Genomic DNA, 16,592 nt, shown 5'->3' with positions numbered 1-16,592 from the left:
AAAAATTACTTCCAAATTAGAGTCATTGTTATGCAGCATAATAACTTCAGTGCTGATGGAAATTTTCTACATAACTTTGTGCAAATAAAAAGTTCTACTCTTTAAGAGAAAGAGCAAGAATAGCAAAAGAATCATATTTCTTAACTCTCAGTCTTAATCAAAACTTACTTGAAATTGTTCCTAAAGTTAATTCCATCCACTTTGATCATGTAAATGATCTATTTCAAATTATGTATGATCTCACACAGTAAAAGTCAAGATGATGATTGCTCTCCATTAATAGATCTATTTAATCTTTTATATTTTCAGAAGATATATTTTATGCAAAAATTATCCAAACAAGAAGGAAATATACAGATTCACGTATGCATCACATGCAAACACAAGCCTTGTTTGCATTTTGCAAACACAAGGACATTGTAGGGTAGAAAAATAATTACCCCTTCCAGGTTTCCAGAAGGGATGCCTCTGACAAAAGACAGATTAACAAGAACAAAACAAAAGAGAGCTTATTAACACGTATGCCTCATATGTACATGAGAGAAAACTCTAGGAAAGAGTAATTCTCAAAGAGGTGGTTTATGTCTTAGATTTAATATCGTCTTCAACTAAAAACAAAGAAGGATGTGCTGGAGGCCAGTTAAGGGAATGTGACTGGGGGAAGCACAGTAACTAAGGATAAAGTTTGTTATGCAGATTTATGTCTCTGCCTTTTTAATTGATAAAATTCCATTGTGATTAGAGTTATCCTTTCTATTTTAGAAAGGGAGACACTCTTACAAATGAAATTTGCTTTTTCTTTTTTTTTTTTTTTTTAAGATTTACTTCATTTTTATTGTAAAGTCAGATATACAGAGAGGAGGAGAGACAGAGAGGAAGATCTTCCATCTGATGATTCACTCCCCAAGTGACTGCAACAGCTGGTACTGAGCCAATCCCAAGTCAGAAGCAGGAACCTCCTCCAGGTCTCCCACGCGGGTGCAGGGTATCAAGGCTTTAGGCCGTCCTAGAGTGCTTTCTCAGGCTCAGGCCATAAGCAAGGAGCTGGATGGGAAGTGGAGCTGCCTGGACTGGAATTGGCACCCAGGTGGGATCCCAGTTCATTCAAGGCAAGGACTTTAGCTGCTAGGCTGGGCACAAAATTTTTCAAATGTAAATTTTCCTTGCAAAAATGTAATTTCTCCTGTCTTTTCAGAGCTTCCCCCGTCTGCTGTTTCTCAAAATAATCAGCTCAAAATAATCCTTATTTTAAAGAGGCATATTTTGGAGTAATACATTCTGATATCTTAGAGTTATGTTTTGTGATGCTATATTCTGCTTTTGTACAACATAAATACTTCCAATGTTGGAATTGATTTGAAATAAATTGCATCTGTTTCTCGTGAATTGAAGAACTCTGAATGTATGCGACTTAAATCATCTAAAAGTTTAGAATTTGATGGTGAGATGACATAAAAGCAAGCGCACCAGCTTGCTATACTTGGATGGTCTGCAGAGTACTTCCTTTTCTCTTTTTATTAATACAAGAGGGAAAGTTTCCTGTATTTCACTGAGACAGAGTATCTTTTTAAACAATAGAAATTCTAATTCTGCCTTGTGACAATTTGAACTAAGTTCGAACTTTGGAAGATGTCTGTGTGAAACTTTGCAGTAACACTGTGATGTTATCCATTGGCATGGAATTATGTAGAATTGTGACATGCATCACCTCCAGATTGTATGCTGAAATATTGAAGGTGAAAGTCGTATCACATTGTTCGGATTTGCCTTTATCTGGTTATAAATTTGTTAACTCCAATGTGAAAAAAATAAAAGAAAGAGCACTGAACCGGGAACCAGAAACTCTGTGAACTTTCACCAGTCAATCTCCCTGTGCCTTGTTTTTTTATATGCAAATAAGGAATTTGAACTACACTGTGGTGATTTGAAATATTGCTTTAAAGAAATATGGCTTACTTTTTTGGTGACAATTTTTCAGCAATCACTATTAAAAGTTTTTGTGGTTGTTGAATTTTAAATAATTGATCAGTATTTTTAGTGAGCATATCACAAGACAGTTTTACAACATAACTCCAAACAAAATGTATTATAAATTGACTTGTGTGTCCGTGTACTATTCTTGAAGGCTAGGGTGTGTCTAAACTCTATTTTCTAGATTCTTGTCTCTTAAAAAGCATTCAAAGGGCAGGTATAAGTCTGGCTTAGAAAGTGATGAAGTTTACCTGAAAGGTGAGAAAATCAGACACAAATAGGCCATGTTCAGGAGAGAGTAGGCTGCAAAGAAAAAAGCAGAAGAGGCAGAGAAAGAGATACTTTTGTCACTTTGTAAGTCAGACTGATGCCTGTATTTAGAATGCCAACCTAACTGATTGTCTTGATGCTGTGGGCTATGTGATTAATGGGACCAAGTTATAAGTAAAGCAACTGCTATCTCTGATTAACAAATACAATCTGTTAACCTTTCAACTAATAAAACGTGTGTGTGTGTGTGTGTGTGTGTGTGTGTGTGTGTGTGTGTAAAGAAGTGTTTATTTGAAAGGCAGAGTGAGAGACAGAAACAAAGACACTTTTTATCTGTTTGTTAATCCCCAAGTATCTAAAACAGCCAGTTTGGGACCAGGCCTGAAACCAGGAACCAGGAGCCTGAAGCCAGGAGCCAAGAGCCAGGAGCCAGGAACTCTGTTCTGATCTCTTACATGGATGGCAGGACCCCAAGCATTTGAGCCATCTCTGCTGCCTTCCAGGCACATCATTAAGCAATTGGCTAGAAAGTAGAGTACCCAAGACTCAAATGTGCACTCCGATGTAGTTTGTGGTCATTTCCAAGTGGTAGATTTGACTCACTGTGCCACTCTGCTGGCTCCTATATCACTAGTTTTAAAAATGTGTGACGATTATAATAATTGTTTAGTAATGTTAATTGACTGTTTTATCCCACACTTAAATATTGCTATTCTTCACCTTTGTCTTCCAGGTGGCACAGAGTGCAGTATCCAAAGATTGTTGGATACTGATATTGCGTAATAACCCCCAAAACCAGTTGAAGCAGTTGCTATACAATCTTTAACCCTGGGTCCATTTGCTCAGTGCACTGAAAGACAATCACTGATATTGAAGTGCTTGAAGAAAGTAGGTATTTATTTGCAAAGTGAAGAATAAGGAGTCCAGCAGCTCTTGCTTAATACACAGGCTCCTCCAGGTGTCAGTGGATAGGGTTGTAATAGATTGAAGATGCAGCTGGGAGGTGCATGTTTGCTTCTTGTTCAAGTTTCCAGTTGATGTTTTGGGGGCTTCCTTTGATCAGCCATGCTCTTCAGGGAATTTTTATGATGGCCAAGTGGGCTTCAGTCAGTCCAGAAACTAAAATGAAAGGCTACTGAACCTGGGATTCTGGCTGAACCTGGAAGTTACCTAAGCAAAAACTAATATTGGTTATCTAGATGTTATCCATTGGAAAAACCAAATGGCTTCATGAGTCTGCTGATTTGGATGCTCTTTCTAACTCTGCCATTCAAATAAATAAAATAAATGTTCTAATGTGGTAGGCAGCTAGTTCAGGGTCACAGACTTGGAAGCTACTCCCCTCCCCCCCACCACCTAGGTGTTCCCTCCTATCCACCTGTGGACTCTTACCTATCATTACCTGGAACCTAAGAGGGAGTGGTATTGTATTGCTGTGTAACCACTGCCCTCACAAGGTCCTATAAAAGGCTCATAAGGAGGGGGCTCTCTCTTGGTCATGTGCCTCCTTTGCTCTGGCACTCCTGACTCTTGGCCTCCCCAGTGCCTGCTTGCTTTCTGGCTTCCCATGCTCAGACTCTGGGGACAGGTAGCCCCTGAGCATGGCCCCTGTGTGTCTGTATTCCTCACTGTCTGATCACTGCTTGGGCGGGACAGTGAAGATAGCAATGCTAAGATGCTTTGTACTTCTAATGTGTGTACTATGAGGAATTCCAGGAAAGGTGAGACCTAGCAGTAGTGGAATGTGGGCAGAGAAGCCAGGGAAAGGTGAATGTCTCTTAGAATAACTTATATTTTGGGGGAAGCTGGGACATAGTTCTTCAGTTTAATGGATGGCAGGGTAATGACCATTTGTTCCTCTTGGGGTATCGATTCAGATTGGATTGCTATAGAGACTGTTATTTCCTATTTCTAGAGTGCCCTGTTATCACCAAACTTGGTTAATAAAGACTCCTAAACCTTAGACATATCTGGCATGATCTCGCTCGAAGCTCACAACAATGTTTAAAAAGAAAACAAAAATAAGTTAGTCATAACTTGCTTGTATCCTATGCTCTAACCTCAATGTTCAACTTCCTTTTTCTAATTGATTTAACATCTCGTCTCTATTTTATTTATATTATTACTTCAAATAAAAGCACTCTCACAAGTTTGCTTTCCTTACTCTGACAATCATGACTCCTCTGAACTCTCTTCTCAGGTAGGTCCTTCATTCTGAGCTTCCCTGTTCATCTCTGCATTGTTTATAATGTTAGCAAGAATCCTGTTAATTTTGTTTAGTCAAAATTCTCCATCATTTGTATCTTATGACCCTTGATACCTGATTGTAAAATCAAACCAGTATAATGTAAAACCAGGACCCAACCTCGTTTCTCTCTCCCTTAGCACAAAGTGGACTTGTCTGTTCTTTACCAAAAGGAATTCATTGACTTGAGAGAATAATCCAGCTGGCCTTACAAGGCTATAATCATGGGCTCCAGGAGTCATTTGCTTCTCCAACAAATTAGAATCTCTATGGCAGCACTTTCCTGAGATGAATTGTTGAAGTCCTGTCTGGGCAGAATATAACGGCCATCTTCAGGTAACCCCAGACAAACTGGTTCCATTTGGCCATCATAAAGAACGTGCATAAATCAAAGGAAAATCATGAGTTCCACTGACCGACCAAGAACATGGACAAGATCTGGTCATGTATCTCTCATCCTCAATTTCAATCTGTAAGAACATTCACTGCTAAATCCTATAAGAATCCTGGAATTAAGCACTCTGGTTCCTTGTTTTGCCTTTTTCAATAAATGCCTATTTTCTTTCTCCACTTGTATAGGTCTATGAGAAGACTTTCTATGTAAATTAGACTTTATAGCAGCATTCAGAGGGGGGAGATAGTAAGATTCTCTTACATTTCAGAAACTTTGTGTGACTACCACCACTCCTGCCCTGTGACACGTATGTTAATGGTCTTGAAACATAATATGATAGTAGAAAGGAAACGAAACAAAACAAAACAAAACAAAACTCATCATTTCCAGCCTGGTTTTGAAGATCTCATGTAAAGTCTGGCTATGGGACTTGGGAACTAATAATAAGGTATCTAATTTCTATTCTTCCTTTGCAAGGGGGTAAACTATCATGTTTGCATACATATATGTCAGTGGTAAGTCAAACATTGTTCTCAAAGTGGTGTATGACTTAGTTTTCTTGAACTTCTAAAGTATTTGGTATCCTGTTGAATTCTGACATAAATCTAGTAGTAAATTAGGTTTGACAACTTGTGATATGCCTCACTTTAGACAGAATGAGGTCTTCCTCTGCATCTAATTCACTCAGTGTTTATGCTTTCAGAGATGACATCCACACAGGATAGCATTAAAGTGTTACAATCAACACAATAAAATATTAACATGAAAGTCGTTATTTTAAATGAAAAAAGACAACAACTGAATGAAATAAACTTGTTGCAGTTTCTAACTTGGAATGGTAAACTTGGAAGGGTCACTCTGAATAGAGGCACAATTTATTTTTTAAAATCTCAGATTAACATATTCTTTTATGCATCAAATTACTAGTAATGTTTTTGGTGATTAAAAAGACTACACACTAAGATTTTAATTTTGCTTTTGTACTTGTTACAAAGAATAGTTTCACTTAGCAATCTGATAAAATACCAAGGGGCAAATATTTATCTTAGTAAAGAGAATTACCTGTTCTTTCAGAATTAGAATCTCAATTTTATATAGCAAAAGGTCCTACTGATAATTACAAATGACTTTTACCTCTTCATTCAAGGAAACCTAACAGGACCTTATTTTTATAATAGTTTAATTATTTGGTGTTACTCTCTGCACTTCAATGTGATAAAAATGCATCTATTTTAAGTTAAATTAAAATTCAGTCTCTTCACTAATTTGAAATAGCTTTGTCTTTGTTTAGATTTTTCTCTAATGGTATTGCAATAATCTAATGAATGTGCTTTGTAGCAAAATGAAAACCCAAGTATATAACTTTGTAAAATGCAATTTAATAAAGTGATGAAAATACTGTAAAATATGTTAACACCAATTATAAACCATGAAACAACTACTTATGTTACTACATACTAGAAGAGATAAAACTTCAAGAATTTTGTTTTCTTTTTTCAGACCTTGGGAATGGATCAGTATTTAGACCTTTGACCGATAGTCTCTTACAATGTTATACACAATTATAGATTTTTTTCTGTTGAGCTTTATAAACAATACTATTTAAAATTTGTTGAAACTTTCTGATGTGCTATTTTGGGTATTTTTAACATGTAATCCTTAAAATGAACTGGGGAGATAGATACTTACTTTGCCACAAGATGAAGTGTAAGGAAAAGGAACTTCACACTTAATTTTTCACATAATAGCATTTTCAGTGAGCTTTTTGAGAATTTGGCATAGTGTTAGCTTCATCTTGTAGGTGACAAAAAAAAAATGAGGGAAGGTTAGAAATTGGCTTCATGTGATGGCGAATTTTATATGTCAACTTTGGGCCACAAGGTGCCCAAATATTAGTCAAAACTTACTCTGGTTGTTTCTCTAAGGGTATTTTGGGATGAGATTAATACATATGCAGATGGGTTGAATAAATTACATTTCTGATCATGATGTGTGTGAACCTGAATACAGTAAAATTTTGCCCCTCCTCTCCACAAGAAAATCAATTCCTACCTGACAGCCTTGAAGTTGGGTTGTCAGCTCTTGCTGTTTCAACTAAATGCCTGGTCCTCACCTTCAAACTGGGACATGGACTCTGCAGATTTTGGACGTGTCAGGACTCAGAATCCTACAAGCCAGTTCTTTAATGTGTGTGTCTAATGTCTTCCATTGGTTCTCTTTTTTCTCAAGAATCCTAGTATTCCTCAGGTCACACAGTAAGGAGACACGTGGCTGAACTTTGAACTTGGGATATCTGTATTCATTTGCCTTGTAAGACCTTCTATTTTATTTTTCCCACTCAAAAAATGTGAAGTAGATATTGATTTCCACCCCTTTTTGTGAAGCTGTAAGCAGCTTATAAGTAGTCACTGAATTCTAAACTCATTTTCACTCCAAACACATTCTTTTTTAAGTTTTCTCAGATTTTACCTTGAGTTGCTTTTCAAATCCACACAGTGATGCTCTTAGTAAAGTTCCTCTCCACTCCACTCTACCCTGCCACTGCCCACAACTCATTTTCTCAGTAACAGTGCTCAGAAGGAGGTCTACCTGTTGTGTTCAGATTAAGAATATATTAAGGCTATTACCTACTTTTCTTTTTTTTTTTTTACATTTTATTATTATTATTATCATTTTATGATAAAATTCCATAGGCTCCTGGCATTTCCCTTATCCCCTCCCCAATACACTCCCGCTCACCTATTTCCTCGATATCATTACTAACATATAGTTCTTTATACACAGTCATATGTCCATCATTGCGAGCATGGACAATGGCAGAGAGTCCAGAATCCTATTGTCAAGATATAGTAAACACTTTCATTGTAAGTCCAACTTTGTCTGGAAGCAGAAATGCATACTACATTATATCCTCACATCTGGATGTTAGTCTCCATGTCACAGCTACTGTACATCCCCTCAAATGAAAAGTCATAATACAAAATCAACAATAGAAAGAAAAATAGAAATTTACAATGCCATGAAGTTAAATGACATGTTACTAGATATGACAGTCTCCATTAAACACACAGCTACTACACATCCCCTTAAATGAAAAACCACAAAACAAAATTAGCAACAGGAAGAAAAAAAGAAATTAACAACACCAAGAAGTTAAATAACATGCTACTAAATGACTAATGTGTAGCTGAAGGAATAAAAATCAAGAACCTTCATGAAGAAAATGATGCTGCTGTATGATCTATGAGTTATTGAATGATATCATCAAAAGAAAGTGTTTTGAAGAAATGAAACTAATGGAAAACAACAAAACCCATGCGATATAGTTTCTGCCGATTTTTGTTGGTGAAGTGTGTCTCTTCTAGACAATAAATAGATGAATTTTGCTTTTTAATCTAGTCTACTAATCTACAACATTTGATTTATCTTAAGCCATTTACATTCAGTGTTAATATGTATGGATGGTACTTTGGTCCTGTTATTTTAGGAATTGGTTGTTCATTGGTTTAGTCTTCTGTTGTCTTTTTACTGGGATGTTCTTCCCATTTGCCTTTGGTTTTGTTTGGTGCTATTCCTCCTCTCTGTCAAGAGAACATGTTGAGGTATCATTGTAGAGCTGCTTCGGAAGAGGCAAATTCTTTTAACTTTTCTTTACTGTGAAGGAATTTTATTTCATTTTCAAAGACATAACAAAGCTTTGCTGGATATGTATCCTAGGCCGACATTTTTTTTCTTTTGGAATCTGCAATATGTCACTCCATTCTCTTCTTGCCTGTAGAGTTTCCTGTGAGAGATCTCCTGTGAGTTTAATTGGCATTCCTTTATATGTCAATTGAATTGTTTTTCACGTGTACATTTAAGGATCTTTTCCTTATGTTCAATTGAGAGAACTTGAAGATCATGTGTCTTGGTGAAGATCACTTTTGATCAAGCCTGTTGGGAGTTCTGTGCCCCTCCTGGATGTTGTTTCTCCATTCTTTCTCCAGATTAGGGAATTTTTCCTTTATGATTTAATTAAATACATTTGCAAACTCAGCTTCTCTTTCTGCACCTTCTGGGACTCCCATAACTCTTATATTTGGTCTCTAAATAGTGTCTTTCAATTCTTGAATACTTTTTTTGGCCTGATCCATCTCTGCTTCCAGCTTTTTGGTTGCTTCACCCTGCTGGCAGGAAATATCTTCTAATTCTGAGATTCTTTCTTCTGCTTGCTTCATTCTATTTTGCAGATTCTCCACTGTACTTTTAATTTGCTCTACTGTGTTCTTCATTTCTGATATATCAGCCTTGATTTGCTGTATGGCTTCCTTAAATTCTTTGAACTCTTGCATGAGCTTCTCATTTCTTATCAGAATCTTTAAAATGATTCTTATGGATTCTGTGTGCCCCATTATCTTGATGTCTTCCTCAGTTTACTCTGAGAGTTGGCAAAGGGTTTTGCTCCTTTGCAGGGGAGTTTTCGATGATATTCATTGTGCATTTGTCTCTCTTTTGCTCTTGATCATTGTACTTCTGGTGAGAAGAGTCTTCTCCTTGGGGCAGATTTCTAAGCTGTGTCACCCACAGGTCTACAATGCGATTTTACTTATTGCAGTTGTTACACAACTTTTTGCTTGCAGCCACTTGTGCCACAACCTACAGCGAGTTTCAGTTCTGGGTTCTTATGTTAGATTTCCACCGTGGTCTCCTGAGCCCCAGCTCCTGGCTCATCAACTCCACCTCCTGTGATACTGTGCTAGGCTGCACCATTGTCTTTACAACCTTTCTCCCACTTCTGGTTGGAGCAGGTCCCAGGATTAGAGAGCTACCAGGTGTCCTATAAAATTAGATTGTTGGTGGTGCTGATCTTGCCAGAACCTGTTAGACATTACATCTGGGTGCCACATGGACCTATTTTGACCCGTACGATGCCACAGTAAGTATTATTTTCTGGTGGGACCAGTGCAATATACAGAGTTCAGTGAGTTCTCAGGAGCTCAGCACATGCGCAGTTCACTGCTGTCCCCTGCAGTCCTAAAGCTATTGCCACAGTGTACAAAATGGTGCGTGACATACCACTACTAGAGTTCTTGATCTGCTGGCCGTCAGGTCTCAGCGCTACCCAGACCTGTCTTGGATGGAACCTATAGAATGCCATGTTGCTGCAGTTCACTGAGTCAGAAATGCGTTCACTCCCAGCTTAGTGTATGCTCAGTCCTTTCCCTTCCCTGCCTCCTTAGGCAAAATGGCGCCCAATTCAGCTCTAGGGAGCTGACTGTGCTGTGACATCCACCCCGTTCTTGCACTGCCCATCTGGGATCTGCTGCTCTGTCTCTGCTCCTGTTCAAATCAAATGGACCAGCAGGAGGGACAGTTCTTTGTCTGGGCTCACTTCCCAAGCTCCCAGTGAAAGTCCCTTCCCACCTTGTTGCTGGTGGAGTTCGGGCTGCTGGAGTATCAGTCACTGCAACACCACACCATTGTGTCCGCTGCTTTTGTGTGTCTGTCAGTCTCGAGGTCAGTCTCTGATTAACTGTTTTTCCGTCCGTTAAAACGTGTTCTTACCCTATTCCGCCTTCTTGATTCTCCAAGGCCATTACCTCCTTGTACTCGGTTCCCAGCGGTTAAATGAAGCTTGGTAGTTTATTAATCTATTTGCTTATTTAGCAATCACATCAGATTTCTGCTCAATATTTTTGCCAAGTAAAGATCACATTTGTTGTTTCACATCAACCAAAATAAATTACTTTCTAGTTGAGTCTTTGTCACTTTAAAGGGAGGAAGAGGGAGAGGGTGGGTTGAAATAAACTGAGAGAAAGAGAGATAAAAGCTAAAGAGGAAAGAGCTCAGAACTCCTAGCTCACATATTTGTATGGTATCAGGTTGAAGTGACATGGGTACCTTTAGAAATGAAGACTGAGAAACCGGGAAGATGGTATATCATCATGAAGCATTTGCATGAAGTGTTATTAGAGGGCAAACTATATAATTCAATGATAATAAGCCAGGGAAATTTCACAAGGTCTTTTGACTTAGTTTTTATTGCTCTTGCTAAAGGATCCTTGTTTCCTCTGGATGAAGGGGGGACTCCTTTGAAATAAGAGTCTTATCACCTACTTTAAAAGGTCAAAGAATTATTTTATGACTTGTATTTAGGGGTAAAAGGTGAAAGAAAAATGAGAATGACCTTGTGCTACTTCCTCAAATACCAAGGTACCCTAGTTTGGAATACTGTGCCCTGAATGCCTCCACTAACCTAAGAAAAGTTTGTGTGGTTTTTTTATTTTTCATGTTTTCTCCATGTTAATATTTTCTCAAAGTTAGTTTCTTAACCACTACATTCCTATAATAGAATATCTGAGACTGTAAAATTTATAAACAATGCATATAGATTTGGCTCATTGTTCCAGAGATCGAGAAATCCAAAGCGGGGTTCCAGCATCTTGCATGAATCTTCATGCTCTTTCATCCCTTGGTAGAACATGGAACAGGGGAGCACAAGAATTGCTGGGATGATCGAGTGAACTTTCACTTACTGCTAACCCACACTTTTTACAACTAATAGGATCTTATGAAAATTACATTAATCTACATTAATTACAAATTTATATTCATTCTACATGAAGCAAAGGTTCTTATGAACTCATCCTTTTGATTGCATTGAAGATTAAGTTTCCAACACAGGAACATCACAAGACAAAGAAATATATATATTTTTTAAAGATTTATTTATTTAGGGCCAGGTATGGTAACCTAGCGGCTAAAGTCCTTGCCTTGAACGCTCCAGCATCACATATGGGTATAGATTCTAACACTGGCAGCTCTGCTTCCCACCCAGCTCTCTGCTTGTGGCCTGGGAACATGATAGAGGAGATTGTCTTTGGGCCCCTGTACCCATGTAGGAGCACAGTAGTAAGCTACTCGCACCTAGCTCCAGACTGGCTCCGAAGCAGCCACTGTGGCCATTTGCAGAGTGAACCAGGGGATAGGAAGGTCTCTCTCTCTCTCTCCCACCTACTTCCTTCTATAACTCTGACTTTCAAATAAAATAAAATACATCTTTAAAACATTTATGCGTATTTATATTACTATATATAAATTACTATACTTATAAATATGTGCTAGAAATATGTAATGTTGAATTCTGATAGGTAATATGGAATTTTGCAAGATAACCTATATTCATGTTAAAATTGAATACATAATACTAAAAAGGTTTCCAAAGTTGCACCACTTTAAAACTCCCATGATCAATGTAGAAAATTTTGAGAGTCAACACACTTTTATAAAAACATGATCTTTTAAGTAATTTTAAAAATATTAGCTTTTGGCTGCTTGTGACAAAGTGAATTAAGTTGCTCCATGTGACACTGGCATTCCATATCATTGTACTGGTTTAAGTCCTGGTTACACTGTTTCTGATCTGTTTTCTTGCAAAGATTTGCAAAGGCAGTGGAAAATGGTCCAAGAACTTGGGTTCTTGCTACACATGTGGAAGACTGGGATGGAGTTCCTGGCTCCTGGTTTTTATCAGGCCCAGATTTCGAAAAACTGATAGCTTTTGTGTGTGTATTTGCACTAAAAATTACTTTCAATAGATGGGTGGAAAGAACATATAGTTGTGGATAATTCTGTCTTCTAATCAAATTCAACAAAAGATTATTCAATATCAAAATCATTTTAGGTTAATGTCCTTGTAAGATTTTGCTATCAAAATTATTTTGATGTTATAAAATCAGATAAAAAATATTCAGTATTTTCCACAAGTTGGCAGCATTGTATACATTTGTTGTCTTTATGATATATCTGTATCTTAGTCAAATGACACCTTTTCAGAACTTTTTAACGTCATGCCTCCCTGTGATACTTAGAAAAATCAAAATGTTATGTGGGACCTGTCCAACCATGAGGAGTCAGAACGTACTGATGGACGTTAAGATTCCTCAGGAGCAATTTGACCTATTACCAAGAGGAAAGATATTTGCTTTGTATCTATTAATAAAAGTAAATCTGCAATTGATGACATACAGCTCTATATTAAATATTGCTGATTACCATGTTAATTTAAAACTACAAGAAAGGGCAAGCTAATGTAATTAAGGTTAATTGTATATTTTGACAACAAGAATGTGGAGACCACAGCAGGGGTGCTATGTAAGTAGTTACCTTCTAACAGGCCACATTATTATCAGCATGTGTTAAAAAAAGGACTGCCTATCCTTTTTCTTAAGTTTCATTCCAGGCACTTGTCACAGTTTTAATCATCTGTAAATGATAACTGATGTTACTTTTCTTTAAAAAAATACATTTTCTTGTAAGGCAGAATGAGAGACAAAGGGAGAGTGGCCTGGGAATTGACAGAATGAAAGATATTTTTTTCATCTGCTGGTTCACCACTATCCTTCCCCTAACCTTGTCCCTAACAAATGACTTTAATGGCCAGGCTTGCACCAGGCCAAAGCTAAGAGGCTGGAACTCTGACAACGGATAGAAGTGGCTCAAGTATTTGGGGCATTCTTCATTGGCACATTAGCAGGGACCTGAATTAAAAGTGGAGCTGCTGCCAAAGCTGGAATTTCCTCTGGGTTTCTCATATGGGTGGGGAAAGGCCCAAGTGCTTGGATCATCCGCTGTCCTCCCATGTGCATTAGCAGGGAGCTGGATGGAAAGCGGAATTACCAGAACCCAATTTAATACTCTGATGTGGGATGCTGGCATCACAAGAGGCGGCTTAGCCTGATGGGCCACAACGCTAGCCCACAGATTTGCAAGGAAGAAATATCAGTGTATAGTTGAGCAGCACGTTGGTAAATACAGTATTGAGTTTTATTCATTGTTTTGAATAGTCAATAATATTGTCAAAAAGAAAATGTACTCTGCCGAGTAGTTTTGTGAACTGGCCAGCTAATCAGAAACTCAAGGTTCATTAGGTTCTATGTGTGTATTTAATCTTTGATTGCTGGGCTACTTCATTGATCCAGGTAAAGATTATGTAACCTTTGCATTGATCTCTATGTTAATTTGAAATTGCCTTTCTTTTCCCCCCAGATTTTCAGTCCCTTTAATCCGGAACTCTGAGAGGACAGAATGGCAGGCAGGGGGAAGGCGGGGTGTGTTTTTTGAGCTCCACTCAGCAACTGCTCAGTCCTCATCCTCTGGCAACTGGATCTCGCTGGGATCGAAGCAGTTGGATTCTGTTAAGAGGGAGACCATTGGCCTCTCGGTGTTTCACCAGCCTCTCAGCTTCCCGGCGGACCCATTCCTGCATCCTGTAGTCAGGTGGATAAATCAGAAAGGTGGTGCCAAAGACCAGGATAATGGAGAAGCCAAAGAAAAAGACAGCTTACGTGTTCCAGGGGTCTGCAATAGTGTCCCTTTCATATCCGTGGGAGTCTGGGTTCTTCTCATAGAGATTTTCATCCTTGGGATCTGGGTCTTCCTGCCAGTGGACAGCAGGTTGTGGAGGTTGCCTTCCTGCAGCAGCAGAGGGAATGAGTACAGCCCTGGAGGAGCTGGATTCCCAGCGAACGAGGACAGCCGGGAGCCCTCGTGTAGCCGCAGGTGCCAAAATGCAGCTAGCAGAAAACCCTAACCTTCCAGCCGCCATGCCACAATGTTGCAGGATCTCAGGGGCGGAGGAAACTGCCTTCCATAATAATACATTCATAAATTACTTATACAAGTTTGACATGATAAGCAAAAGATGTTTTAAGGGCATTTTCTCAGACTTTTTAAAATTAGTAAAATCTATTGAAACTCCCTTGGACTGTACATGAGTGAAAAAAGTATGCCAGATCTTCCTTAATTAATTTATATCATGTTTGCCTGAAGATTCATTTTTAGGTCTAAAGCTATCTAAAAAAAAATTTTTTTTTTAAACTTTTTCTCAAGATCAAGGAAAAATCACATAGAAAATATGGAATCATCCTAAATGGCTAAAAAAAATTGAAACTCTAGTGTTTTAGACTCTGTTGTCTAGGTTTATTTAGGAGTTTCATTGGTGGCCTACTTTTAGTCCATGGTAGAGATGCATTCTGTCAATCTTCTTTGACTCCTGCTACTCTGGTCTCCATTGCATCCTTCATTCGCGAGATTACAAGTGTAAGCTTCTTTGCCTTTATATCTTTTTGCTTTGTGTTTTGCATGGAGGTTATATCAGAGCAAGCGTATTATATTTACTGTTTGGGGATTGGCTTATTTTACTCAGCGTAATGTTAGCCTCTGTACCATTGTTTATACCCATGAGAAGAGCAGAATGCTGGAGTCAAGATTACGGCTGAAGGACTATTTTACTATAAAACACAGGGGACAATGGGGAGGAGAGACAGGTCATGGAGAAAGAGGTAGCCCTATACCTACAAAGGGAAAATAAGATTTAAAAAAAAATTAAAACTCATTTTAATGATGCATAATATCAGTGGAACAAACAGAAACATGAAAATGAAGATTTAATGTGTTGCAACTAATTGATTAAATCGAAGAAACATTTGCTCTTTTTTTTTTTTTTTTTTTTTTTTTTAAAGATTTATTTTCTTTATTGGAAAGGCGGATATACAGAGAGGAGAGACAGAGAGGAAGATCTTCCGTCCGATGAGTCACTCCCCAAGTGAGCACAACGGTCGATGCTATGTCGATCCGAAGCCAGGAGACTCTTCCGGGTCTCCCACGCGGGTGCAGGGTCCCAAAGCTTTGGGCCGTCCTCCACTGCTTTCCCGGGCCACAGGCAGGGAGCTGGAAGGAAAGCGGGGCTGCCGGGATTAGAACCGGCGCCCATATGGGATCCCGGGCGTGCAAGGCGAGGACTTAACCACTTGCGCCACCGCGCCGGGCCCGAAACATTTGCTCTTATTAGCAATTAATTTTCCCTTTTTTCTTCCTATTGTGTTTTTATTTACAAATTATTAATTACCCATAACTACTTATGCATGAATACCAACTATATTAAACTTCTCTCATTTATTTTTTTTTGTTTGTTAATTCTTTTAATTTATTTTTAGGAAGCCAATGATGGAATAAGAACAAAAATCATGAATAATTTTAAACATTTATTAAATTTTTATGGTGAAGGCAGATTTACAAAGAGATGGAGACACAGAAAGACCTTCCATCTACTGGTTCACTCCCCAAATGGCCACAAAGCCTGGAGCTGAGCTGAGCTGAAGCCAGGAACCAGAGCTTCTTGTGGTCTCCCATGTGGTTTCAGGGTTCCAAGGCTTTGGACCATTCTCTGTTGCTTTTCCAGGCCACAAGAAGGGAGCTGAATGGAAAGTGGAGTACCTCGGACATGAAGTAGTGCCCAAATGGGATTCCAGCGACTGCAAGGCCAGGACTTTAGCCACTAGACCACAGTGCTGGGTCCATAAATAATTTTTTTACTCATTTATTAATTGCTTTCAAATATTAGGGAAATACTTAAGCCATTCTTGACTTCATGTTTATATTTAAAATAAAAAATTTGACTAGATGATTTGTAGGATCCTGATAACAGTAAAATTATAAATATTTCATATTTGAGGCCCAAGAATTTTGAAAACTCACCAGTTTCACAACCAAAGTTAAAATTTGATACCAGCTTCTATCCTCTACAGCAATAAAAAAATACTTTCTATTGCAGAGTATATATGTGAAAATACTCTGTACAACTTATTTGGAACTCAGCACAGGGCTCATTGTAAGACTTGTTTAAGGTTATAATATAGTTAAATGTTTCATTAAAATAGTTGATTCCTTAAG

At 38.2% G+C, this 16,592-nt stretch overlaps 1 pseudogene; it reads right to left on the bottom strand.

Moving 5' to 3' along the window:
• Nucleotides 1–14,000: 14,000 nt before the first annotated feature.
• Nucleotides 14,001–14,466, bottom strand: LOC121169106 (annotated as a pseudogene).
• Between the last annotated feature and the right edge of the window lie 2,126 nt (nt 14,467–16,592).

Source organism: Ochotona curzoniae, unplaced genomic scaffold (genome assembly GCF_017591425.1).
Source record: "Ochotona curzoniae isolate NIBS_2020 unplaced genomic scaffold, NIBS_Ocur_1.0 scaffold_1852, whole genome shotgun sequence".
NCBI lineage: Eukaryota > Metazoa > Chordata > Mammalia > Lagomorpha > Ochotonidae > Ochotona > Ochotona curzoniae.
The sequence above is the reverse complement of the archived record's forward strand: the minus strand, read 5'-3'. Positions and strand labels throughout refer to the sequence as shown.